The sequence below is a fragment of the Oryctolagus cuniculus genome, chromosome 1, assembly GCF_964237555.1.
Source record: "Oryctolagus cuniculus chromosome 1, mOryCun1.1, whole genome shotgun sequence".
NCBI lineage: Eukaryota > Metazoa > Chordata > Mammalia > Lagomorpha > Leporidae > Oryctolagus > Oryctolagus cuniculus.
Genome location: NC_091432.1, coordinates 68,519,294 through 68,544,899, shown reverse-complemented (window position 1 = coordinate 68,544,899; position 25,606 = coordinate 68,519,294). Strand labels below are relative to the sequence as shown.

At 42.8% G+C, this 25,606-nt stretch overlaps 1 protein-coding gene across 5 annotated transcripts in view; it reads left to right on the top strand.

Moving 5' to 3' along the window:
- PAK1 (p21 (RAC1) activated kinase 1) overlaps positions 1-25,606 on the top strand; it is a 192,908-nt gene that overhangs the window by 68,634 nt on the left and 98,668 nt on the right. Inside the window, exon 1 of one of the 5 annotated variants that reach the window (XM_051850733.2) lies at positions 6,622-6,909. The exons of 3 other annotated variants lie outside the window; for them this stretch is intronic. The gene's annotated coding sequence lies outside the window, so the exon portion shown is untranslated. Of the gene's footprint in view, positions 1-6,621; positions 6,910-25,606 lie in introns of those variants that run through there. One more of the 5 variants, XM_051850738.2, reaches the window with a different exon arrangement.

Below are 25,606 nucleotides of genomic sequence, written 5' to 3'. Positions count from 1 at the left end.
TGGCCACAGCAGAGAGCTGGCCTGGAAGAGGGGCAACTGGGACAGAATCCGGCGCCCCTACTGGGACTAGAACCTGGTGTGCCGGCGCCGCTGGATGGAGGATTAGCCTATTGAGCCGCGGCGCTGGCCAATAGTTTTTTGATTGTAGGCTATTAGCTTTCTCTAATATAAAAAACTGTCAGCATCTTAGAAATATGCCTCAATTTCATTAATCTTGTGTTTCATCAAAAGTAGCCAGATTTAGTCCAGCTTCCTGTAGCAGCATCTACCATTGAAAGATAGATGGTGTGTGAGCCAGCTAGTTAGCCTTCTGTAATGAAACCAGCATTTAGTTTTTCAGAACTGAAACCCAAAATAGAAGATGTATGATTTAATCTTTCTTTTTTCACAAATACATGTTTTAAGAAATGTTTTATTTTTTATTTCTTTGAAAAAAAGAGAAAGAGGAATATCTTGTATCTGCTGTTCACTCCCCAGATGCCTGCAACAGCCAGGGCTGGGCCTGACCAAAATCAAGAGCATCTTAGAGTACTCATTAGCAGAAAGATAGATCAGAACCAAGATGGGAACTCAAACCCTGGCACTCCACTAAGGGATGCTGCTGTCCCAAGTGGCATCTTAGCTGCTGTGCCAAACACTTGCCCCCACAAATGGGACTTTTTATATGTCACTATTTAAAGTCTGAATTTTAAACACATTCTTTGACCGATTTATATCCATTAGCTCATTTGACTTTATAAAGCCTGTCTCATGTCTAGTAGCTTTTCAAAATTGCTACCTTCACCATGAAGCTCTAAGAGGTTTCCTAGTCCAAACAGGGACTTTTTAGCATTTTTGCTTTTCTTTCTAACAAAGAAGTCATAGAGAGGAAAAATAGACTGGCAAGTCTTTTCTGTGTCTTTTCCAGTCTGTCTGGAATCAATTTATTGACCATTTTTGTCTGCACCTCTCGGGTCATGAATTCCATCATTTTCTTCTGGATTTGGCATATCTGTTGATGCTGAGTCTAAGAAAGAGCTCTTTTATACCTGATTGTTGCATTTTTTAAGTAAAACCAACAATGGACAAAACATAACCACTGGTAGTCTTGACATTAATGTAGCTTCAGTCATGGTCTGCCATATTTTCACTATGGAACACATCTTATTGTGAGTTAGAGCCACACCGTGGAAGTTAGGCAGTTTTTGCTATGACTATCCTCAGTAATTAACTTGAAATTTTTTAGGCAAAGAACAATTTATTACTTATAACAATAACAGAAATCTAATTATCAGCATTTTTGCACTGATTTTTTTAAAGATTTTTTAAAAAAATTATTTGAAGTCAGAGTTATAGAAACAATGAGAGAGAGAGAAAAAGAGAGAGAGAGAGAGAGAGATCTTCCATCTGCTGGTTCACTCCCCAAATGGCTGCAAAGGTCAGGGCTGAGTCAGGCCGAGGACAGGAGCTTCTTCCGGATCTCCCATGTGGGTTCAGGGGCCCAAGCACTTGAGCCATCTTCTGCTGCTTTCCCAGGCATGTTAGCAGGGAGTTGAATCAGAAGTGGAGCAGCTGGGACTCGAACCTGTGCCTGTATGGGATGCTGGTGCTGCAGGCAGTGGCTTTACCTACTACACCAAAGTGTCAGTCCCTTGCACTGATTTCTTGAGCTCCGTTCCCACAGAGCAAAATGAAAAGGGTCACTTGACACCTGTGTACACCTGTATAGTATTTCAGGAGAGGAACGCAGAACTTAAGGAACCCAAACTGTAAATAATGAACAATAAGCATGGCCATCCTTTGGAAACCTTTCTAGGGGGAAACCCAAGGCTTTTCATTATACAGTGTTGAAAAGATAGTGTGAGATGAAGAACAGTCATATACTACACAGAGACATGAGCAACTTACAGAGAATTGTTTCCTTTTTTTAAAAAGATGTATTTATTTATTTGAAAGGCAAAGTTACAGAAGAGTTAGACAGAAATCTTCCATCTGCTGATTTACTCCCCAAATGGCTACATCAGCTGGAGCTGGGCTGATCTGAAGTCAGGAACCAGGAGCCTCTTTCAGGTCTTCCACTTGGGTGCAAGGGCCCAAGCACTTTGGCTAGTCTCTGCTGCTTTCCCAGGCACATCAGCAGGGAGCTGGACCAGAAATGGAGCAGCCAGGACTTGAACCAGTGTCTGTATGGGATGCCCGTGCTGCAGGTGGCGGCTTTACCCACTGTGCTGGCCCCTAATTGTTTCCTAAAATCCCTACAAAAAAGCCTTTTCTTTGTTTGCCTGTCACACACAACATAAACACATAAAACTCATCTTACATAATGAATTTTTTTTTTTTTTTTGGACAGACAGAGTTAGACAGTGAAAGAGAGAGAGACAGAGAGAAAGGTCTTCCTTCCGTTGGTTCACCCCTCAAATGGCTGCTACAGCCGGTGCACTGCGCCGATCCCAAGCCAGGAGCCAGGTGCTTCCTCCTGGTCTCCCATCTGGGTGCAGGGCCCAGGCACTTGGGCCATCCTCCATTGCCTTCCCGGGCCACAGCAGAGAGCTGGACTAGAAGAGGAGCAAGCGGAACAGAATCCGGCTTCCCAACTGGGACTAGAACCTGGGGTGCCGGCACCGCAGGCGGAGGATTAGCCTAGTGAGCAGTGGCACTGGCCCATAATGAATGTTTTTACATACTTGTGTGAAATACAAAAAATATAAAGAATATAAATATCAGTATTTTACTTTCCATACTATGATTAACATTATTAGCTAGCCTCATCCTTTGATTTCATATCTTGAGTGTTTTTAAGCTTTCTCATTTATTTTTAAAAATGTATTTATTTATTTTTTCCCCCAAAGAAACCTTTTATTAAGGAATACAAACTTCATGCATTTCATAAGTATAAATTTAGGAATATAATGATTCTTCCCACCATACCTATCCCCCCACCCACTCTCTCAACCCCTCTCCCACCCCCCGCTCCCATTCCCAATCCCATTCTCCACTAAGATCCATTTTCGATTAACTTTATACACAGAAGACCAACTCTATACTAAGTAAAGAGTTCAACAATTTGCACAGAAAAAACAAAAAACAAAAAAGAACTGTTCCTCAACAGTAAAGACAGGGCTTTTCACTTCTTCTTCCTCTTGTTTTTTTTTTTTTTTTTTTAATAAACTTAATTAACTTTAAAGAAGCACCCAGTATCTTGAGCTTTTTTGGAGGACAGAACATAATTCCTAGAATAGTGAAGATTCTCAGGAATTTTCTGGAGGTACTAAATTTTTCTTTAGTTTGTTTTATGCCAGTACATACAGTCTCCTTTAGAGACTATGCAGGGAATATTTGCCCTTAACTTGAATTTTTAAATGCAACTCTATTGTTCTGCAAATCGGGCTTACTTCAAACAATGATCTTTGAGGCCTTCAGATGTAGTTTTAGTTCATTGAGTTCTTATGACTGTGACTAATATTTTTCTTTTCTTTTCTTTTTTTAGTATTTTTCCAATTTTTTTAATTTCATATCATACCAGTCTTTCTTATAAAATGAATTAACCACTTTCTGGCATCCATTTTGCTACCTTTTATATAACACTTGTTCTTGCCAGTTGCCATGGTGCTGTTCTGAGAGCCAAAAGGTGAATTTGATTTTTCTTGCTGAGGATATTAGTGGTCCTGCCTAATACTGTATGATAGATGTTTTGCTGTTTCTTCTACCCCATCCTGTTTATTTTGCCTATTCTACCCCATCCTGTTTTTTAGTGTAGTATTTTTTTGTTTTATATATACCAGCCTCCCATGGTAGTACTGACTTGCTGGAGACATATACCATTTCTAGGTAATATTTAATCACTAAAACCTAGTACAGGCAAAGGCAGGTGATAGGGGTTGATAAATGTTTGAAGAGATAGTGAACTTAACTAGATAGCCAGGTGACAAAAGACTGGAATGGAAAGCTAATATGCTAGGTGGCACAGAGAGAGCTTTAATGGATGGGCTGAAGCTAACAAGATGAAATTTAAGAGGATAACAGTGAAATTGTGAATCTTAAGTGTCAAAGAAATGGCAACATATGGGCAGACTGGAGGAGACTTAGCAGGATGTTATTCTTACTAAAGTGATCGTTTTGACTGTCTAAGCTCAGTGTCAGCCAAAGGCATTACAATGGCTAAAACTCTAATGCAGCTTCTGTCTGAATTATTGGAAGTACTAAGTACAGCTAAAAGAAGTAATAGTCTCACTGTGTTCTGTAGGAAACAGACTGACTTAGAGTATTATGCTCCCCTTGGGGTACCAGGCAATAAGATCATTGTAGACAGAATTGTGTTTAGGGTGGTTCCAGGATAATTCAAAGGGTAGTCTGAACTGTTCCCAGTTTGCAATCAGATAGGCACAGAAATTGAGAATATTAGAAACTTTTACAGCAATTTGATAGAGCATTTAGGTCTGTGATCCATTTTGAGTTAATTTTTTGTGAGAAGTGTAAAGGCTGTGTTTAGATCTAGTTTTTTGGGATGGTGCTAGTGGAAAGTGAGCTCCCTGTTCCTGCATATATTCCAGCAAAGCCAGGAAGATCATCTTTAATGGAATGTTGCATGGGGTGGGGAGTTGGGTAGGATCACATACTATGGTTATTAATCATTTAGTTTGAAAACCTGTGTCCAAGTCAGAGGACTGTTTCTGGCTCTTATCCACTGTGTACAAATTGGGATGAAGAACAGGGTGTGGGGCAACAGAACATATTAAAACTACTTTGAAGCTGAGTTTTCAGAGTATAGGTTTCCTAGTCTCTTTCTGACCAAATCTTTCTTTTTCTTTCTTTCTTTCTTCTTTTTTTTTTTTAATTTTTTGACAGGCAAAGTGGACAGTGAGAGAGAGAGAGAGACAGAGCGAAAGGTCTTCCTTTGCCGTTGGTTCACCCTCCAGTGGTCGGCGCGGCCGGCGCACTGCGGCCGGCGCACCGCAATGATCCGATGGCAGGAGCCAGGTGCTTCTCCTGGTCTCCCATGGGGTGAAGGGCCCAAGCACCTGGGCCATCCTCCACTGCCTTCCCTGGCCACAGCAGAGAGCTGGCCTGGAAGAGGGGCAACCGGGACAGAATCCGGCGCCCTGACCGGGACTAGAACGCAGTGTGCCGGCGCCGCAAGGCAAATCTTTCTTTAATGTAGGTGCCTTCAAGAAGTTCCCCGTCTTCTCCACCAGATTTGAGCCCTCTGTTAGTTGAAAAGGAACAGTATCCAAGACCTGGGAATGGTGAAGAATACTTAACAAAAGAGTGGGATTCTTTCCTCATGGAGTTCTTCCTCTCCTAATTGGGCACATTGGATGAAGTGCAGACATCTCTCAGGGAAGATCAATAAATACTCTGAAGTTTCTCTTAAATTCGTTCATCAGGCTTAATTCTGGTTACCTGCTCTTTGTTAGTACAGTGGTGACTAACAGTGGTCTCCAGTAAACAGCGTGGCAGAGAGAAATAATAAGAGCAGTAAACAAGCATAGGTTTAGGAGTCAGACCAGAGCCTAGACAGTTCCATCCTTTACCAGATGTGTGGTCCTGGGGAAGTCACTGCCCTCAGTCATCCATCACATTTTGTCTTGCAGCATGTTCTGCTGCTGTTGTTTCCAAGCTGTGTCTTTAGAATGTGCCTGTTTCTTTTCATCTTATCTTACCATGTATTAATCGAAATCATTACCATCTTCTGTTGCCTGGAGCTTTAAAAACATCTACTAGCTTGTTGTCTTGTTTCCATTCTCCACCTTTGAGTTTTCTGATTGAGCAGCAAGCAGTCTTTTAAAAATGTATTAGATCTTGTCATTCTGCTTTAAAACCTTTCAAAGCCTCCACATTGCTAAAAGTTATAACAAAACTCAAACTCCTAATCATGACCTGGAAGGGATAATCTGCATAATCTGACTCCTGTCATGTCTCTCAAGAGCAGGGCATGGGTGGGGGTGGAGGAGTGAGTGGCAAGGTAATGCTACCTCCAGGGAGATTTAGAAATGTGTGAAGCATGTTGTTTATTGTTTCTGTTATTAGGAGGCACCACTTATGGGGTTTGGACCAGGGTTGGTAAATGTTTTGTAACCTGTTCAGTTTACATTACATCACAATGCCTAGATGTTAGATGCTAGACAGTAGGTGTTTTAAGAAATACTTACTGTATGAGATCAATTCTCGCTGGACCTCAGTTCTGACATATGTGAATTGGTACACTGCCTACTACCTAAGGTTATTGTGAGATAGACATAACCTTTAAAGCCCCTGATCCACAGTAGCTTTTAAGAAATGGTGGCTGCCTTGAGCTTTCTTTGCTTAGAAGCAGCTAAAGGGGCCACCTGGTGTTTTCCCTGGGGTAGTGGCACCTTTGTTGGGGGTAGGAGAGTTGCAGCTCTTTCCCTAAAGCCTACTTTGGGTAATCCTGGGTCAAAGTTGAGGAGTTCTTGAAAAGACTCCTACACCCAGCTACAGAAACTAAGGTCCAGGGGAGCTCTGATTCTCTTCCTTGATTCTGGGGCTTGCTCAGGTCTGTGACGTCCAGGAAAGCTTGGCCCCAGTGAGAAATTACCTCCTGCTGAAGACTGGGTGGGGGAGGATCGCCAAGAAGGTGGGAAGGTAGCCATCTCCCCGCCTCAGCTGCCGCTTTGCAGAAAAGAGAAGCGTTCGGCTTCCTCCCGCCTTCTTCCCTCCCTCTTCCTCCGCCCCTTCTGCTTCGCCAACCCGGACTCGCCGCCTTCACTGCCGCCCAGCGAGGGCGCCAGCGACAGCCTGCTGCACCTCAGGGAGCTGGTCGGTTCAGCTACCGGAGCCCGCCCTGGCTGAATCAAGGGGAGCTGGAGCCCGCGAATCCAGGGCTTTGTATGAACCCTGCCAGGCAGGGCGAGGTGTGACTCTGCAACAGAAACAATCGTCAGAGATGCTGGGGCCGGCTCCCCAAACCAGGTAATGCTGGTGCTGCCTGGGGCTCACCCGGCTGTGGTGCTCTGGGGGCTTTCCATTGGTTTCCGGGAGTGGGGATGTGGGGGGGTTCTTGTAGATTCTGGGGGTCATATTACATCGCCTTTGCCTTGAGGACCCTAAATGAGAGAACAAACAGAGAGTGGAACCTTCAGATGAGCCCACTCAGGGCGAGGCCTGCACTGGATTCAGAGTGCTGGTTAGGGAAGGGTGTGAAGGGGAAGCTGTGCATTCGGGGAGCCGCTCAGCCTCAGGGGCCCTACTCTTTTGCAAGCACCCTCTGCTTGGTGGGCTGGGCAATGCTTTCTGCTGCTTCAGCTTCGCTGCTTCTCTGCTAGGACTGTGGGGGCTTTTCTCTGTTAAGAGGTGAGGTGAACTGAGAGATTGGAGACCTGGGAGGCTGGTCCCAGTAAGACAGTCCCTCTGACCCTTAGTTTTCTTATCTGCAACGAAGGGCATGACATTCTGTTTGTAATTTTGGCTTTCTCAGTCTGTCAAACTACCCTTTGGAAAGGTGAGTTGGTTAAAGTCCTAGAATGGACTGCAGAGATGTTCCTCCTAATACTGCAGGAGACAGGTGAGCATGGAAAGCAGACCTTGATATCCTGTCTTCCAGCTCACCTTTTGTTTGGCATCTTGCTGGTCTGTTTAAAATGTGTGACTTGAGGGGCAAGGCAGAGACTGAGAATGCTGATGTATATTTTGGTGTTCGAATATAGGTCTGCTGGGCGTAGGGAGGTGGGATTGTGAAGCAGCAGGTCAAAGTATGTGAACGTTTTTCTCTGACTGGCCAGTTCTACTCTTAGATGTAAACCTGCTTCAAGCTGGGCTGTCTTCTCTGGAGCACTCTCTCTACTCTGCTAAGTAAATGACAGACCACGCAACTGTGTGGTGTCTTAATCACCATAATTCCTTCTATCTTTATTATCTGGCACCAAGAAACTCGTATCAGGCCTGATACTAATGTAACTTCGTTGTTTTGGACCTCCTTCTCCCCCCACCCCTTTTCCACAGCTCTTTGCTTTCTTTATTCTTCGTACTTTCTATTCTGATAATTTCTCTGGTTCTGCCCTTTCCACACCTATTCTTGCACCCCATGTGTTATTTCTTTCTCGTGTTCCCCTCGTCTTCTCCTTTCTTACCTTTCTCCTGTTATATCCAGTTTTTCCTCCCCTCTCTTGGGTGTTTCTCTTGGTTAGGCTTTCTGCTTTCTCTTAGCATTTCTGGTTACACTTTCTCATTACCAGTAGGTTACTGTTTTTTAGGGCCCTTTGCTATAGTGTTTGTCAGGTCAGACATTCTCTGTGTCTTACCTAATCCTCTGACTTCTGGGTTTCACACTGTAGTCTATTTTTTCCAAGTGTCAATCTCTCTCCTTCATGCCTCCACACTTTGGGTTGGTCCTGGAAATGAGGCAGTCCCTCTTCCTGGATTTGTTCCCCTCACCTCTCTGCTGTGGAGGGCAGGAGGTAGGCAGTACTGAGTAAGATAGAAAGTAGGGGACTTGAAGGCTAGTGTGGGAAGGGAGTAAGAGTGTCAGGCAGGGCTGGGCAGAGGCTCACGTTCCCTGTAGTGAGATGAGTGACTGGGGAGATGACCAATGACGTTTGGCAGCTGTAAGGCACTGCTGACCTGGAGGAAAGGAGGTTGACTTGTGAGTCCAGGGAGAGGAGAGGGAGGAGTCCTGGGGGAGAAGACAGTGGGCTTTTGAAGAATAGGGTGGCTTGGGCAGTATAGGTATTGTTTGGGTCTAGGGATACATGTAGAGGGAAAAATTACAGATTGGGAAAGGCGACCATACAAGTGTAAGTTAATTCTCTCCCCCTCTGAAGACTGGATATTTTGACTGGTTTATTTCTACTCAGCACATTTTTCTTGAATAGTGTCCTCAAAGTGGGGGGGAAATGAGGGGAGGCAGAGATGAGAACGACAAAACTACTGCTTTGCGCACTCTCTGTCTAGACTAGAATGTGGGATGTGAATATATACAAATCACTTTCAGTACAGCATTCATCCATTAGGCAGCATTCTCTGCATCATCTACTACAGAGAGGGTGGTTTTGGTGCTGGAGATAGACGAGTAGAAATTGGACTCAGTTGCTGCATTGACATGCAAGTCAAGGGGTGGTGAACCTCATGTAGTAAGTATTGTACAGGGAAGAGCAAAGAGCTATGATAGTGTGGAAGAGGATACTTTTAATTCAGCAGCAGGTAGTGGCAGAGCTGGGACCTAAACTCTTCTCTAAAAGTGATATTTATTCTCTTATACCATGTGTGGGCATACAGGAGTTTTCATATATTCTCTTTTCTCTCTATCTTTGGGGCTAGTCTAGTTACTGCTGAGTTGAAAATAAGAACAGTTCCATGTGACAGGTTACTGGGCCTTGGCCAAACACTCATTTCCTTGGAAGGGATACAGACTTTGTCCTGTTAACTTCTGGCTCCAGGTGACTTGGGTGACTCAGTGCTGAGCTCCTTCTGTGATCTCCTTCCTATTCCTTCTGTTTTCTTAAATTCAGTTTCTGGTGGGCCAGAGAATCCAGAGACCCCAGACATGAATAGGCTATATATTTTACTTTCATTGCCTTTCTAAAATAGGGATTTAATACTTCATAGGCATGTGAGTATCAAATGAAATTTGTGAAAATGCTTTGTAAAGTGCTGTACGTATGTTATTGTGGCTGTTCCTGAATGTATTCTCAAGCATGTGAAAAAATGCTCAGGGACTGGCACTGTGGTGCAGCAGGTTAAGCTGCTGCATGCAGTGCTGGCATCCCATATGTGCACTGGTTCGAATCCTAACTGCTTCAATTCTTTTTTTTTTTTTTTTGAAGATTTATGTATTTATTTGAAAGGCAGAGTTACAGAGAGGCAGAGGCAGAGAGAGAGAGAGGTCTTCCATCAGCTGGTTCACTCCCCAGATGGCCGCAATAGTTGGAACTGTGCTGATCTGAAGCCAGGAGCCAGAAGCTTCTTCCGGGTCTCCCATGCAGGTGCAGGGGCCCAAGGGCCTGGGCAATCTTCTGCTGCTTTCCTAGGCCGTAATAGAGAGATAGATCAGAAGTAGAGCAGCCAAGATTTGAACTGGTGCCCATATGGGAGCTTTAGCTACTACACCACAGTGCTGACCTCTGCTTCAGTTCTGATCCAACTCCCTGCTAATGTGCCTGGGAAGGCAGTGGAAACTGGCCCAAGTGCTTGGGCCCCTGCCACTCATGTGGCAGACCAGGAAGAAGCTCCTGGCTCCTGGCTTTAGCCTGGTCCAGCCCTGGTCATTGTAGCCATTTAGGGAGTGAACCAGTGGATGGAAGATCTCGCTCTCTCTCTGTCTCTCCCCTTCTTTTTCTGTAACTCTGCCTTGCAAATAAATAAATAAATCTTAGAAAAAATGTTCAGATACTGGATGCAGTAGACTGAAAGCCTAACATTTCTCCATGGATAAAGCAAAAGGAGGGAACTGGATGGAGAAGGCTTTGGGATTGGTAGCTGAACATCATGCTCAAATTGAAGACCCAAGAGGTATACAAGAGTATTTTGTTCAAGATCAAATAGTAGGTGGTAAGTATAAAAGATATTATTTTTATTGATCCTAAAAAAAAAGCAAAAAGGATGTTGAGGGTAGCATTTACAAATAGATTGACTTCAGTTCAAATCTTGGTTCTACTGGTTATTGGTTACTTTAGTGTTAATCTCTCTAAGCTTCATATATAAAATGGAAGGTATTTATAGTTATGTTGCAGGATCATTATAAAGCTTAAAAGTAACTATATATATAAATTATGTAATAGCAATATGTATTCTTATCCTGCAAAAGATAAACTCCCAGGGTTGGCATATGTGGATCAGTAGGGTAAGCTGCAGCTTGGGACACTCACATTTTATTTTTGGAGTGCCAGTTTGAGTCCTGGCTGCTCCACTTCTAATCCAGCTCCTGCTATTGCACTTGGAAAGCAGTGGATGATGGCTTAAGTACTTGAGTCCCTGTTATTTATGTGGGAGACCCCAGAGAAAGTTACTGGCTTAATAAGCCTGGTCATTGTGGCCATTTGGCGAGTGTACCAGCAGATGGAAGATGTATCTCTGTGTGTGTGTGTGTGTGTGTGTGTGTGTGACTCTGCCTTTCAAATAAAGATTTATTTATGTATTTGAAAAGCAGAGTGAGAGAGAGAGAAGGAGAGACAGAGAGAAAGAGAGAGAGAGAGAGATCTTCCATCAGCTGATTCACTCTCCAAATGGCCACAATGGCCAGGAGATTCCTCTGGTTCTCCGGTGTTGGAGCAGGGGCCCAAAGACTTGGGCCATCCTCCACTGCCCTCCCAGGCACATTAGCAGGGACCTGGATCGGAAGTAGAGCAGCCAGGACCAGAACTGGCATCCATATGGCATGCTGGTGCTGCAAAGCTGTGGCTATAACCTGTTGCATCACAATGCTGGCCCCAGTAAATAAATTTTAAAAAACAAACAAAAACCTCTCAAGGGGTAGGTGTTTGGGGCTGCAGTTAAGACACTGCTTGGGATGCCCTTGCCCCATATCCTAGTGCCTGGTTTGAGTCCCAGATACTCTGCTTCCATTCTAGCTTTCTGCTCGTGTGCACCGTGGTAGGCAACGGGTGATAGCTCAAGCACTTGGATCCTTGCCATCCATATGGAAGACCCAGGTTGAATTCTGGGCCCTTGGTTTCAGCCTGCCCCAGCCCTTGCTGTTGTAGGCATTTGGGGAGTAAACCAGCAGATGGAAGAGCTCTCTCTGTCTCTCTGCCCTTCAAGTGGAAAATGAAAACAAACTCTTAAGTCATTTTCTCAAGAAAGTCCTTCTTGACATCTAGACTATTCATGGCCCTTCTGCTGGATTTATGCAATACCTGTGTGCTTGCTTTTCATCACTTGGTAGGGGCAAAGTACCATGTTGTAATGTGACAGTGATCTGTGTATCTGCTTCTCCCATTAGTCTGAGTTTTTTGAGGGCAGAGACAGAGTATAGTAAATCCTGTGTCTATTAAGTGCCTCCTCTTGCTAAGCCCTTTTAGTTGCTTGGTGCACATTGGTAAACCCAACAGACATGATTGCTACTTGGTGAAGTTTACTTTTTATTGAGGTTCAATATATAATAAGAAAGCAGATATGATTAAAACTCATGATAGATGCTGTGAAAACCAAGAATTCCCTTTTGCGATGTCAGGTATGTGTTGCAAATGAGAAATGCAGGTGGAGTTGTTTAATAGGTGGTTATTTATTCGAGAGAGAGCTATTTGGTCAACAGATAGAAACTTGAGCATTATCAGTATGAATGAGTTATCTTGGGAGAGTATAATGTGTGAGTAGAGGCGATTCTGGGCCATGGACAGACATGGGGAGAATAGCCAGAGATGCCACAGTCTACAAAGGAGAAAAGTAACAAAGATAAAAGGAAAGCCAGGTGAATGCGCTTCCTTAGAAGCCAGCAAAGTTGATGTTTGAACGGGAAGGAGGTCAGTTAATGTTGAATGCTGCTGAGAGAATAAGATGAGGACAGAAAAGTGACTGTTTTGGCGAGAGGAAATAATTGGTAATCTTGAGACTATTATTGGTGAAATGATAGAGTGTTAGTTGGCACACAGAAAGAGAGGAAGTAATAGTTTAAGTAAATATTTCTTTTAAGAAGCTATGAAGGGGAGCAGAGAAGTAAGTGATATTTGGAGGATATGACTATCAGGGGAATGTGTATGTGTAGGAAGCACTGCATCGTGTTTATTTTCACCCAATATTTTGGACAGGAAAACATTTTTTTGATCATATTGATTTTTCCTTTCTGCTCACATGCTATATCTAATCTCTAAATCCTAAACCATTTGAGGAGTGGTCATTGTGGTATATTAAGCTACTGCTTAATATAGTCTTAATCTATATATAAGAGGGCCTGGTTTCAATATTGGCTACTCTGAGCTTCTCACTCAGCTTCCTGCTGATGTGTTTGAAGTGATGTGCCAGATGAAGACTCAAGTAATTCAGTTCCTGCTGCCCACATGGGATACCTGGATGGAGTTTCTGGCTCTTGGCTTTGGTCTTACCCAGCCCTGGCTGTTTGGCTGTTGTGGGCATTTGGGAGTAAATCAGTAGGTGGGAGATTCTCTCTCTCTCTCTCTTTTTTTTTTTTTTTTTTTTTTTTTTGACAGGCAGAGTGGACAGTGAGAGAGAGAGACAGAGAGAAAGGTCTTCCTTTGCCGTTGGTTCACCCTCCAATGGCCGCCGCGGCCGGCGCACCGCACTGATCCGATGGCAGGAGCCAGGTACTTCTCCTGGTCTCCCATGGGGTGCGGGGCCCAAGTACTTGGGCCACCTCCACTGCACTCCCGGGCCACAGCAGAGAGCTGGCCTGGAAGAGGGGCAACCAGGATAGAATCCGGCTCCCCGACCGGGACTAGAACCCGGTGTGCCGGCACTGCAAGGTGGAGGATTAGCTTAGTGAGCCGCGGCGCCGGCCAAGATTCTCTCTCTGTCTCTCACCCTTTCTCTCTTTCTCCTCTTCCTGTGTGTGTTTGTGTGTGTGTTTGTGTGTGTGTGTGTGTGTGTGTGTGTGACTTCCTCTTTCTTTGTCATTCTGCCTTTCAAATAAATACTTTTTAAAAATAATTTAAAGTATTTGAATCTACCTTCAAAATATGCTTACCTTTGAAATACTTTTCTCCATCTACTGCCAGTCATCTAAGCTACCATAAATTCTCACCTGGATCATTCAAAAAACTTCCTAATTGGTTTTTTTTTTTTTTACTTCTTTACAATCTATTCTCTGCAGCCAGAGTAATCTGTTTAAAATATAAACCAGGGACTGGTGTTTGGTACAATGGTTAAGGTGCTGTTTGGGATACCTACATCTCAAATCAGAGTGCCTGACATCAAAGTACCAGCTCTTTTCTGATTCCAGCTTCCTGATAATGTGCACCCTGGGAGGCAGTAGTGATAATGGGTAAAGTACACCTGCCCCACATTTGGAATACCTAGATGGAGTTCTGGTCCCTGACTTTAGCCTGGCCCAGCCCTGGCTGATACAGGAATTTGGGGAGTAAACCACCAAATGGAAAATCTCTCTCTCTCTCTCTCTCTTCCTCCCTCCCTCCCTCCCTCCCTCCCTCTCTCTCTCTCTCTGTTTATCACTCTGCCTTCCACATAAAATGAAAATGGATAAATAAAAATAAAACATGAACAGGATAGGCATTTGGCCTAGTCATTTACATCTCACATTAGAGTGCCTTGGATTTGATCCCCCAGCTCCAGTTTTTGACTCTGACTTCCTGTTACTGCAGACCCCGGGAGGCAGTGGTGATGGCTCAAGTGACTGGGTTCCTGCTACTCATGTGGGAGACCTGGATTGAGTTCCCAGATCCTGTTGGGACTGTTGTGAGCATTTGGGGAGTGAACCAACAGAAGGGAGCTTTCTTTCTCTTTGCCTGCCTCTCAAATAAATAAAAATAATAATTTAAAAACAACAACATAAATCAGATCACAGCGCAAAAACCCTTTTAGTGTCTTCCCATACTTGCTATAAAATCCAAATTTATTATTGTGGCCTATACGGCCCTATACAAGCTGACTTCTGGCTACATTTCTGATCTCAGGGTCTTACCATATTTTTCCTTTTTCACCCAACTTTAGCCTGTGTGTCCAGAGTGCTCTCATTTAGAACCATTGTACTTACTGCTCTCCCTGTTCTTAAAATGGTTTTCTTTTAGATATTATTGTGATTTCCTGTCTCATTTCATTCAGATCTTAATTGTCTCTTCCTCAGAAAAGCTTACCCTGATCAGATTATCTTATGTAGCTCCCCAATTCACACATACATATGGACTTGATGTTGTTGTGTATTTATTTACTTATTTATTTGCTTCTCTTAACTAGGCTAGAAACTCCATAAGCACTGAGATTTTGTCTTTGTTAGGTCAGTACAAGTTCTTTATAGATACTCAATACTGAACATATTTAATATAGAAGGAAGGGTTGATGTAGCTGGGAGATAAGATCATTCCAGGTGAGAAGAGTACAATTGAAAGAGAAGGGAGAATGGTTTCTGATGGTAGGAGGGATACCTCTTTCATTGTACTGGGGGAAGGAGATCATGGATACAGATGTAGGGAGGCATGAAGACAGAGTTCTCCTGCTAAGATTTCTGCTTTCTCATTGAAAATAAGCTCATCAGCTAAGGAGAAGGTAAATGGGACATCCAGTGTGGGAAAGTAATCATAAATTCCAAGTGAAAGAAGCAAGCCAGGTTTGGTAATATTCTCTAGGACATTGGCTCCTTCAGTATAGAGACAGTTGGGGAGAAGAGTTGAAATCAATTATCTTTTTTTTTCTGACAGGCAGAGTTAGACAGTGAGAGAGAGAGACAGAGAGAAAGGTCTTCCTTCCGTTGGTTCATTCCCCTAATGGCTGCCACGGCCGGCGCTGGGTTGATCTGAAGCCAGGAGCTGGGCACTTCCTCCTGGTCTCCCATGTGGGTGCAGGGACCCAAGGACTTGGGCCATCTTCCACTGCCCTCCCTGGCCATAGCAGAGAGCTGGATTGGAAGAGGAGCAACTGGGACTAGAACCCGGGGTGCTGGCGCCGCAGGTGGAGGATTAGCTAAGTGAGCCATGGTGCTGGCCAGAAATCAATTATCTTAAAGCTAGGATTACCAATTAAATTTTGGAAATGGAGGGAGAGGCAAGGGTGTTTGATTTTTTAAAAAATTTATTTGAAAGGCAGAATGACAGTGATTGAGAGAGAAGTAGAGAGATCTTCCAACCATTTGTTCATTCCTCAAATGACCACAACAGCCAGGACTGGCCAGACCAAAGCAAGGTACCAGGAACTTCATCCTCGTCCCCCAGATGAGTGTCAAGTATTTGGGCCTTCTTCCTCTGCCTTCCCAGGTACATTAACAAGTACCTGGATTGGAAACAGCAGCTGGAACTGGAACTGGTGCTCCAATTTGGGTTGCCCATATTGCAAGCAGAGACTTAACCTGTTGTTCCATAATGCTGGCCCCATCCAAATTATTTTAGGGCAAGGAGACGGAGGAATTAGCCAGTGACAAATGAGAAGTTCCAAAGTAAAGTGTAAAGCTCCAGCATCAGAAGGGTGGGGGATTTGATCAGATTAGAAGCTATATAGAAAGGACTGGTGACAAGAGTTTGAGTGATCATGGATGATTGAAATAAATGGACATCGGAAGATTGATTGGCTTGGCTTAGTCTTGCTAATCTTTTAGAGGAGAAAGGGCAGTCCCTTTTCATGCTGTGGGTCTGACTAGGTAGAGAAACTGTTCCTTTGAGGCAGCTTACAGCAGTGTGGGAAATCACAGCATATGTTCAGGCCAGGGATTGGCTGGAAGGTCAAGCACCTAAGAGACAGTAAATTCCAGTGTTTCCTGGAGGTTGAGCCAGGTGGCATTTGTGGTTCCTTCTAGCTCTCAGATCTTGAGTTTTCTCAGTGCAGATTCAGTGGCAGGACTGGGGTTTGAAACAAATTTGATTTTTTACCTCATTTGTTAGGGATAACTCCAGTGGGGCTACAGGTCAGGAAATTTTCAAGATGGTAGGGAGAGGATTATCAGACATACAAGTATTGGTTTCTGCAAGTAATTCCAGTTACTGTATGGAAGTAGTAGCCATAGGAATGAGGAAGATTTATAGGTATGTGTGTGTGTGTGCGTGTGCGTGTGTGTGTATGTGTGTGTGTTAGTAGTTAGGTACAGACCAGCCTAAATGAGCTTAATTTTTTTTCTCCAATTCTCTCTGCCCTTTATCTACCACTCTGCTGCCTCTAATCAGCAGAAGCCTTCCAGATATAGCCTTTGCTCATTCTGTCTCAAATTATAATTAGTGTAGAACCAGTATTTTTGAGAGAATCAGAATAATCAGAAACTATCCATGTCTTTATCACTATTTCACATGGTGGTTGTAAGTAAATTGCATGCCCCTATGAGTTTCAGGTTCCCATAACATTAAGGTTTGGAACTAATTCTTCAGGGTCTTTCTAGCTCCTGTGTTTTCTTATCTAAACCAAGCTGCCTTCATCAGTGAACTTCACTAATCGCATTGTGTGCCAGGTTTGTGCTGGGTAGGCCATGGACTAATTAGACTCACTTTTGTCCCTTGAGTTGCTCATGGCCTGATCAGTGAGGACAACAAGAGTGAACTATAGTTGATAGAATAAGATTTTGGAATTGCTGCATAGAAGTATGTATAAAATGCTATTGAATTTGTTTTGTGGAGTGGGTGTTTGGCATAGCAGGGTAGATTTTGTTTGGTGTAGTGGTTAAGATGATGTTTTGCACCCCTTATCAGAGTCTGGGTTTGAGTTTCAGCTCAGCTTCTGATTCCAGCTTCCTACTTATCTGCACTTTGGAAAGCAGTTAAGTGATGGCTCAAGTACTCTGCTATGCATAGAAGCAACCTGGATTGAGTTCTGGGGTCTTGATGGTTGTCTGGCCCAGCTGAGTCTGTTTTGGGCATTTGGAGAATGAGCTGGCAAATGGAAGATCTTTCTTTGTTTCTCTACCTTTTAAATCAAATGAAAATAAATAAATTAAATTAAAGTAATAATAATGTTTAAACTTGGTAAAGTTGGGTACTTTAATAGAAGGCTATGAAATTTTGGGAAAAATTATAAGTAAGGGGGCTTCTGAAGATTTCATAGAGGAAGTAAGTCAAGTTGGGCCTTGCAGAATGAGTAGGAGTTTGCTTGGCAGAGAAGCTGGGACGTTTTACACAGAGAACAGTGTGACAAGGATAGGAAAATAAAGGTATACTAACCTGGAGTGACAAGCTTAGGGAATAATAGAAGTGAAACTGGTAGGTGGCAGAAGGGAGTGTTTATTGAACATCTGTTTTGTGCCAGGCTAGGTGCTTTTATATATGCTCCTCAATTCTCATGATAACTCTGTGAAATAGTCTTAATTGGCCGGCGCCGCGGCTCACTAGGCTAATCCTCCGCCTAGCGGCGCCGGCACACCGGGTTCTAGTCCCGGTCGGGGCGCCGGATTCTGTCCCGGTTGCCCCTCTTCCAGGCCAGCTCTCTGCTGTGGCCAGGGAGTGCAGTGGAGGATGGCCCAGGTGCTTGGGCCCTGCACCCCATGGGAGACCAGGAAAAGCACCTGGCTCCTGGCTCCTGCCATCGGATCAGCGCGGTGCGCCGGCCGCAGCGCGCCGGCCGCGGCGGCCATTGGAGGGTGAACCAACGGCAAAGGAAGACCTTTCTCTCTGTCTCTCTCTCTCACTGTCCACTCTGCCTGTCAAAAAAAAAAAAATAGTCTTAATTTATATTTCATATAAGAGAAACTGAAGATCAGAAATAGAAGTAGCTTTTTTTTTTTTCTTTTAAATAATCTAGAAACAGCCTATAGTTTTGCTATGTGCTGCCCTACACTCTAAACTAGAACAAGTGGTTGGAGGCTACATAGCGGGAGTGTCTTTCACGAATTAGAATGACATCCCTCAGCAAATTCAAGACTGCAGCATTCCAGTCTCCTGCCAAAGAAAACCTCTTGGCATGGTTTAATTAGCGAGATCAGATTCTCATAACAGGCACCAAGGGCATACAGTACTCCTCAGTTCTACATTGAGTGTTGATCATACCAGTTGCAGCTGCTCTGGGTTGTTTGAACTAACAAATATGATTAGTATGTGGAGTAGGTTTTATTTTTTTCTTCCTTTCACTTTTTAGTTTTAAATAATGGCTTGAGAAGTTATATGAGCTTTAGAGGTTACTAGCCCATGCCTTTGCTGCTAGAGTCAACAGTGAAATGTGGTTTAATGATTCTGTCATTACACAGAACTCACTTCAGGTCTTTGCCTCTGCTGCCTACTAACTATGTAATGCTGGGTGATGGGCAGTGTTCCTGAAGCTCTGCTTCTTCTTTTGACTTTGACTTACTCATTCTTTTATCCTCAGCACCTAGCATTAGCCTGGCACTAATAGGTGATATTTGCGTTAATGAAGGAAAAAAAATGACACCTATTATATAGATTTTCACCTTTTCTATAAACTCAGGTATAATCTATATATATTAAAATATAATAAAAGTTATTATTAAAATATGAACCCCAAATGATGACTAAAGTCCTAGTTGTGAAGATTAGAAGTGGTTAGCCAGGAAATTCCCTGGAGGAAATTTTCTTAAAATTTCAGCTAATCTTAGGAACTTTACAGTACTGTCATAATCTCCAGGTCCTGTGGTGTGAGCTTAGGGAGCCACCGAGTCCCTGTGCAGATGGATAGCAGCTGGTCTCCTCCTCCAGGCAGCACCTCTTTTCTCATTGCATCACCCGACAGCCTAGTTTTTTAGCCAACAGTGTCATCTTTTATTTTTAGTATGGTCATTTATTGCCTAGAACTGCTTAGAAAGGACCGTTTTTCTGACTAGTGCTGTATATGGTGCAGAACATAAAAGGCCCACTGTGATCTGCTGTGTCTCACTTTTTTAGTTTCCCATTTTAGTCCTTTATGCTGCATTCTGCCACACTGTACCCTCGCATGTACATTTTTCAGCAGTCTTAAGATGCATTTGCCATCAATTTTATCATTTAAAATTATTCAATTATTTATTGTTTCTTTTCTTTGAGTTAGATATTATATAAGTGATGGAACCTATCCAATACCAATTAAATCAGAGACTCTGGGGGCAGAGTTAAAGAATCAGTGATTTTTCTCCCAAAATTATATTAGAAAAAATTTAAAACACTGAAAAGATTGTATAGTGACCACACCATTTATATACTACTACAATTAACATTTCACATACAGTTATGCACAGCATAATGGGTAACATTTTGGATCACATATGATGGTAGTCCCATGACATTATAATGGAGCTGCAAAATTCCTTTTGCCTAATGATATCATAGCTATGTAATATCATAGGGCAATGCATTGCATGTTTATGGTGATACTGGTATGAACAAACCTATTGTGCTGCCAGTAATATACAAATATAGCACATATTATTATGTGTAGTACATAGCACCTGACAATGATAATAAATGACCATCTTACTGGTTTATGTATTGACTGTACTGTACTTTTTATCTTTATTGCATAAGCAGCAGCCTTTGTACACATTGTGTTTATTGTGTCTTTTGATTGTTTCATTAAACCATGTCAAGTAATTTACCTGAACCATCTAGTTTTGTGTGAGTATGTGCTATGATATTTGTGCATTGATTAAATCACTTAATGATGTATTTCTCAGAATGTGGCTCTTTGTTAAGCAATGCGCAGTGTACTTTATCGACTCCTTTATACACATATATTGACATGTATATTATATCACACCCATATATTCACCCATTAATCTATTTTATTTTTAAATGCATTTCAAAATAAACTGCATGTATTTTATACTTCCCTGTAAGTACTTCAGCACTCGTGTTTTAAAAGCCATGTTGGTGGCAGAGGCCTAACTACTTAAACCATCACCGCTGCTTCCCAGGGTATGCATTAGCAGGAAGCTGGAATTGAGAGGGGAGCCAAATTTAAACCCAGGCTCTCTGATATGGGATATGAGTATCCCAAGTGACTCTTAAGTACCACACCAACACCTGTCACCTATTTGTTCTTTGAACTGTTACTCTTACTGTCTTCTCTTTTGTGAAATTTTGTTGATTATCTCAATTCAGTTTGGTCTTTCCTTCTTCCTTGTCTGGACAGAATTTGTATGTTCTGTAGCACTGTTCACAGTTAGCCTGACATTGTGGTTTTCCAAATCCTGCTGCTTGCATGCTACACTAAGAGCCTCTAGGGTTGGGTCATTTAATACTCATTTATTTGTTTGTACATTTATTACCTGTTTGTTTATTTTTGGTTTCTAGCTTAGCACCTTACATGTAACTATTCAGTAAAAGTTAATTGATTTGAATTGTGCTTAATTTAAAAACCTGCAGATTCACCAAAAATATGCATAACTTCCACATGTTTTAAATCCCATATCCCTGTGTTATGCTGTATTCTTTTGATTTGTGGAGCAATACTTCGCTTATGTTTCCTAGTGCTTAGCTCATGGTAATGTATACTTCTATTTGCTGTTGGCTAGATTGAACTGACCTAAACCTAAATCAGAGGTAACTGAATTCAGGTCAGAAAGAAGGGCTAGATTTAACTTAAGAACAGAATAGTTAGAAAATTGTTTGGCAGAGAGTTTAAAGTTTTGCTTGGCAGAGAATTTTGAGTTTTGCTCTAAAAGTTGAGTAAAATTTTTATCTATGTAAAGAGGGTTCTACTTTACTTTTAAATTGCTGTGCCAAATTAATTTCCTCCTGCTCTTTGGACCTTAATATCCTTACCTGTAATATGGGAGGTAGTCAGATTAGGGGATCTCTAAAGTTGCATCTGACTTTGTTATTATGTGTATCTTAAAATCTTTGGTTACTGTGGTTCTGTTTTATACCATGATGATAAGAGGAGAGAAGTAGTCAATGAGCATACTCCTTTGCTAAGTCCCGGTTCTTTCTTTCTTTCTTTCTTTCTTTCTTTCTTTCTTTCTTTCTTTCTTTCTTTCTTTCTTTCTTTCCTTCTTTCCTTCTTTCCTTCTTTCCTTCTTTCCTTCTTTCCTTCTTTCCTTCTTTCCTTCTTTCCTTCTTTCCTTCTTTCCTTCTTTCCTTCTTTCCTTCTTTCCTTCTTTCTCTTTCTTTCTTTCTTTCCTTCTTTCTCTTTCTTTCTTTCTTTCCTTCTTTCTTTCTTTCTTTCTTTCTTTCTTTCTTTCTTTCTTTCTCTCTCTCTCTCTCTCTCTTTCTTTCTTTCTTTCCCTTTTTTTTTTTTTTGACAGGCAAAGTGGACAGTGAGAGAGAGAGAGAGACAGAGAGAAAGGTCTTCCTTTGCCGTTGGTTCACCCTCCAATGGCTGCCGCGGCTGGTGCATTGCGCTGATCCGAAGCCAGGAGCCAGGTGCTTCTCCTGGTCTCCCATGCAGGTGCAGGCCCCAAGGACTTGGGCCATCCTCCACTGCACTCCCTGGCCACAGCAGAGAGCTGGCCTGGAAGAGGGGCAACCGGGACGAATCCGGTGCCCCGACCGGGACCAGAACCCGGGGTACTGGTGCCGGAGGTGGAGGATTAGCCTATTGAGCTGTGGCGCCGGCCGCAGTTCACTTTCTTTCAGTATATAACTTATCTTATATATAGTGGCTTTACTTTCCCTCCTTGGTTGCCTTTTGACCAGCAGAAAAACATAAAATAACATCTCACAGATGTTGGGATTTCAATAAGGAATAGCAGAGCTAGGACTTACACTTGTGTCTCTTGACTTTAATTCCAACCATCATTTTATGTATTGCCCTTGTAGTGGCACTTTTGAAACCTTGTGGTGTTGGTGTATTTATTATAGAGTCATCGGTTGATTCATAATTAATACCTCAGTATAATTCATTGCTCATAGATTATTAGGCTTCTTGAGCCTTTGAGACCATTGTTAAATTGTGGTCAGGCTGTCTTTGTCTCGTATCTGTTTTCCAGGTGGATGGAAGGGGGTACCACCTGAGCTATCATGAATGTTGGCTTCAGGCCTAGCTTTGTACTGCAGTGTGTTAGAAGACATTGGTTTCTCATCTTCCCCAACCTTTCATCTGTAGAGAGTGTTAGAAGATTTAAGATGTGTTTGTTCTCCTTGTTTAAGTATTGAGTGTATTTCCTCTCAGAATTGATGTTTTGGGTCTATTTTCTTGTAAACAAAGCTTAAAAAATTGCAGTTCTTAAATTGTGCTATTTATTGTGCTGAGTATAGATGAACAAAATGACCAAAGAGGGAACCTAAGAATGTAAAGAAAAGAAGATCTGTTAAACTACAGGAAAGGATTGGTTGTGGGACTGCAAGGAAACTAGAAAGTAGAGCAGTGACTCTCAGTGATCAAGAAAATTCAAAGTTGTGTTTTGTGAATATATTGAAGATCCGGGAAATGTTTAACATTGAGAGAACGTATTCGAGGGGTATTGTTGTGGCCAACTGTGGAGTGAACCAATTGATTAGAAGACTCTCTCTCTCTCTCTCTCTCTCTCTGTGCCTCTCCTTCTCTCGCTGTATAACTTTGACTTTCAAGTAAATAAGTAAATCTTTAAAAAGAAAGGTATTTCAGGTATCTAAAGTTCAGTCTGGGGAAAAACTAAAAAAGAATTTTCCTAATAGTTCTAAGAGGATTTAGGACAAAAAGGTGGACTTTTTAATTTGTTTCTCATTTATTCTTTTATTTCTTAATTCTTTTTTTTTTTTTTTTTTTTTTTTTTTACAGAGTGGACAGTGAGAGAGAGAGAGAGAGAGAGAGAAAGGTGTTCCTTTGCCGTTGGTTCACCCTCCAATGGCCGCCGCGGCCAGCGCACTGTGGCCAGCGCACCGCGCTGATCCGATGGCAGGAGCCAGGTACTTCTCCTGGTCTCCCATGGGGTGCAGGGCCCAAGTACTTGGGCCACCTCCACTGCACTCCCGGGCCACAGCAGAGAGCTGGCCTGGAAGAGGGGCAACCAGGATAGAATCCGGCGCCCCGACCGGGACTAGAACCCGGTGTGCAAGGTGGAGGATTAGCCTAGTGAGCCGTGGCGCCGGCCCATTGATTTTTTTTTTATTACCTATTCTATACTAAGCTTGGTATTGGGGATCAAGAAATACATAAAACATGAACTTTGTCATAGAGGAGTTGATTGTCTAAGTCTGGTTTTTGGTGGTGGGGTAAAGAGAAGGTAAATCTGTAAAAAAATGGTTGCAATACAGTAGAATTTAATATAAGTGAGAGCTCTTTTTTAAGTTAATTAATTGGAAAGGCAGAGTTAGAGAGAGAGGAGAGACAGATTTTCCATCTGTTGGTTCACTCTCCAAATGGCTGCAATGGCCAGGGCTGGGCCAGGCTGAAAGCAGGAGCCAAGAACTTCTTCTGGGTCTCCCTGTTGGTGGCAAGGACCTGAAGAGTTGGGCCAGTTTCCAGTGCTTTCCCAGGCTATTAACAGGGAGCTGGATTGGAAGTGGAGCAGTTGGGACTCAAACCGGCACACATGGGATGCTGGCATTGCAAGCAGTTGCTTAAACCACTATGTCACAGCGCCAGCCCCTAAATGAGAGCTCTTCAGATGAGGTGAACAAAGATAGAATAAGCTGTCTTGAAATTATAGATTTTCTATCATAGGAGGTTTTCAAAAATATGCTACACCAAAGTTAAAAAGGATTCAAATATTAGATTTCAGCAGATTTTGGGTTGTATGTAGTTGGGAATCTCTTTGAAAGTGAAGCCCTACTTCTGAGAATTCTCCAAACATAGTAAAAGGACTGAGACGTGAAGAAAGGCCTGTATCAGGAAAGTTGGTAAAGCCTTTCTTGGCATAATCCTGGGCTGTAGATCTAAAAGGGAGTTTGTGTCCAATGAAGCTATTGGATGAAGGGCCTGGGAGGCTAGGAAGGGCTTGATTAGGGTGTCAGGTGGCTGCAGTAAGTGTAATTTTGGAATTGGCAGCCTGGAGTGGGAAGGTACACTTGAGAACTGAGACAGTGGAAACTTCCTTTGGAGAGCTGATGAACTTGAATTGGGGCTGGGAGGGAGAGCAAAGGTAAGTCTACAAAGTGAAACCAGAATAAATGGATAGAAAGCACACCACCCAGAGTTAATCTAGATTCACAATATTGTCCTTGCCTGCTTGATTTTTTTTTTTTTAAACCAAGAGTAGGGAGAGCAGATGTTTATCTTAGCAATTAAGACACCTCTGTCCTACATCAGAGAGCCCGTGTTTCATACCCGGTTTTGGCTCTTAACTCTGCTAATGCAGACCTTGGGAGATAGCAGTGATGGTTCAGATAGTAGGGTTTCTTTCACCTGTGTAGATCTGGATTGAATTCTTGGTCCTTGGCTCTGGCCCTGCATCCGCCATCTGTAGAGTGAACTAGCAGTTGGGAGCCTCTCAAATATAAGCTAGAGAGGGAAGGGACGGGAATGGAAAGGATAGGATTAGGATGATTATTTGCAAATTAGTGGGGTGGGGTTGCCTCTGTGATGTAGCAGTTTAAGCCATTGCCTGTGACTTTGGCATCTCATTTGAGGCCCAGCTGCTCCACTTTCCATTCAGCTGCCTGTGATGTGCCTGAGAAAGTCCTGGAAGATGGCACAAATGCTTGGGTCCCTGCCACCCATGTGGGAGACTCAGGTGAAGCACCTGGATTTGGCCTGGCCTAGCACTATGTGTTGTAGCCATTTGGGGAGTGAACCAGTGGCTGGAAGATCTGTCTCTTCCTCTCTTTTTATAAGTCTGCCTTTCAAATAAATGAGTAAGCTTGAAAATAAAGAGGGGGGGACGATAGGGAGAATGGAAAAACCACCATGACAGGAAGATTGAGTGAGATGGAGCGGGGGCGGGGGGAGATAGAGAGAGGGGTTGATATCAGAGGAACAGAGATATCTGAGGTATAGTTTGAATGTAGGCTGTGTCTATGTCTAGGTGTGGTGACTTAGTTTGTAAGGCAGGTCAATGTCAGATGGTGAAGGATTTTGAATTTCATCTGTACTAAACTACTTAAAGGCAAAGTATCCTTGTGCCAACTTTATTAACTAAAATACTTGAATCCACTGTGAGGTAGATAATATATAAGGAACTGTTGGATTACAAAGATGACAAAATTGGGTCCTATGTTTGAGGAACATGCTGGCATGAGAAAAATAAGTATGATAACTTGAACATATACCCATTGCTTTGGGAACATGGAGG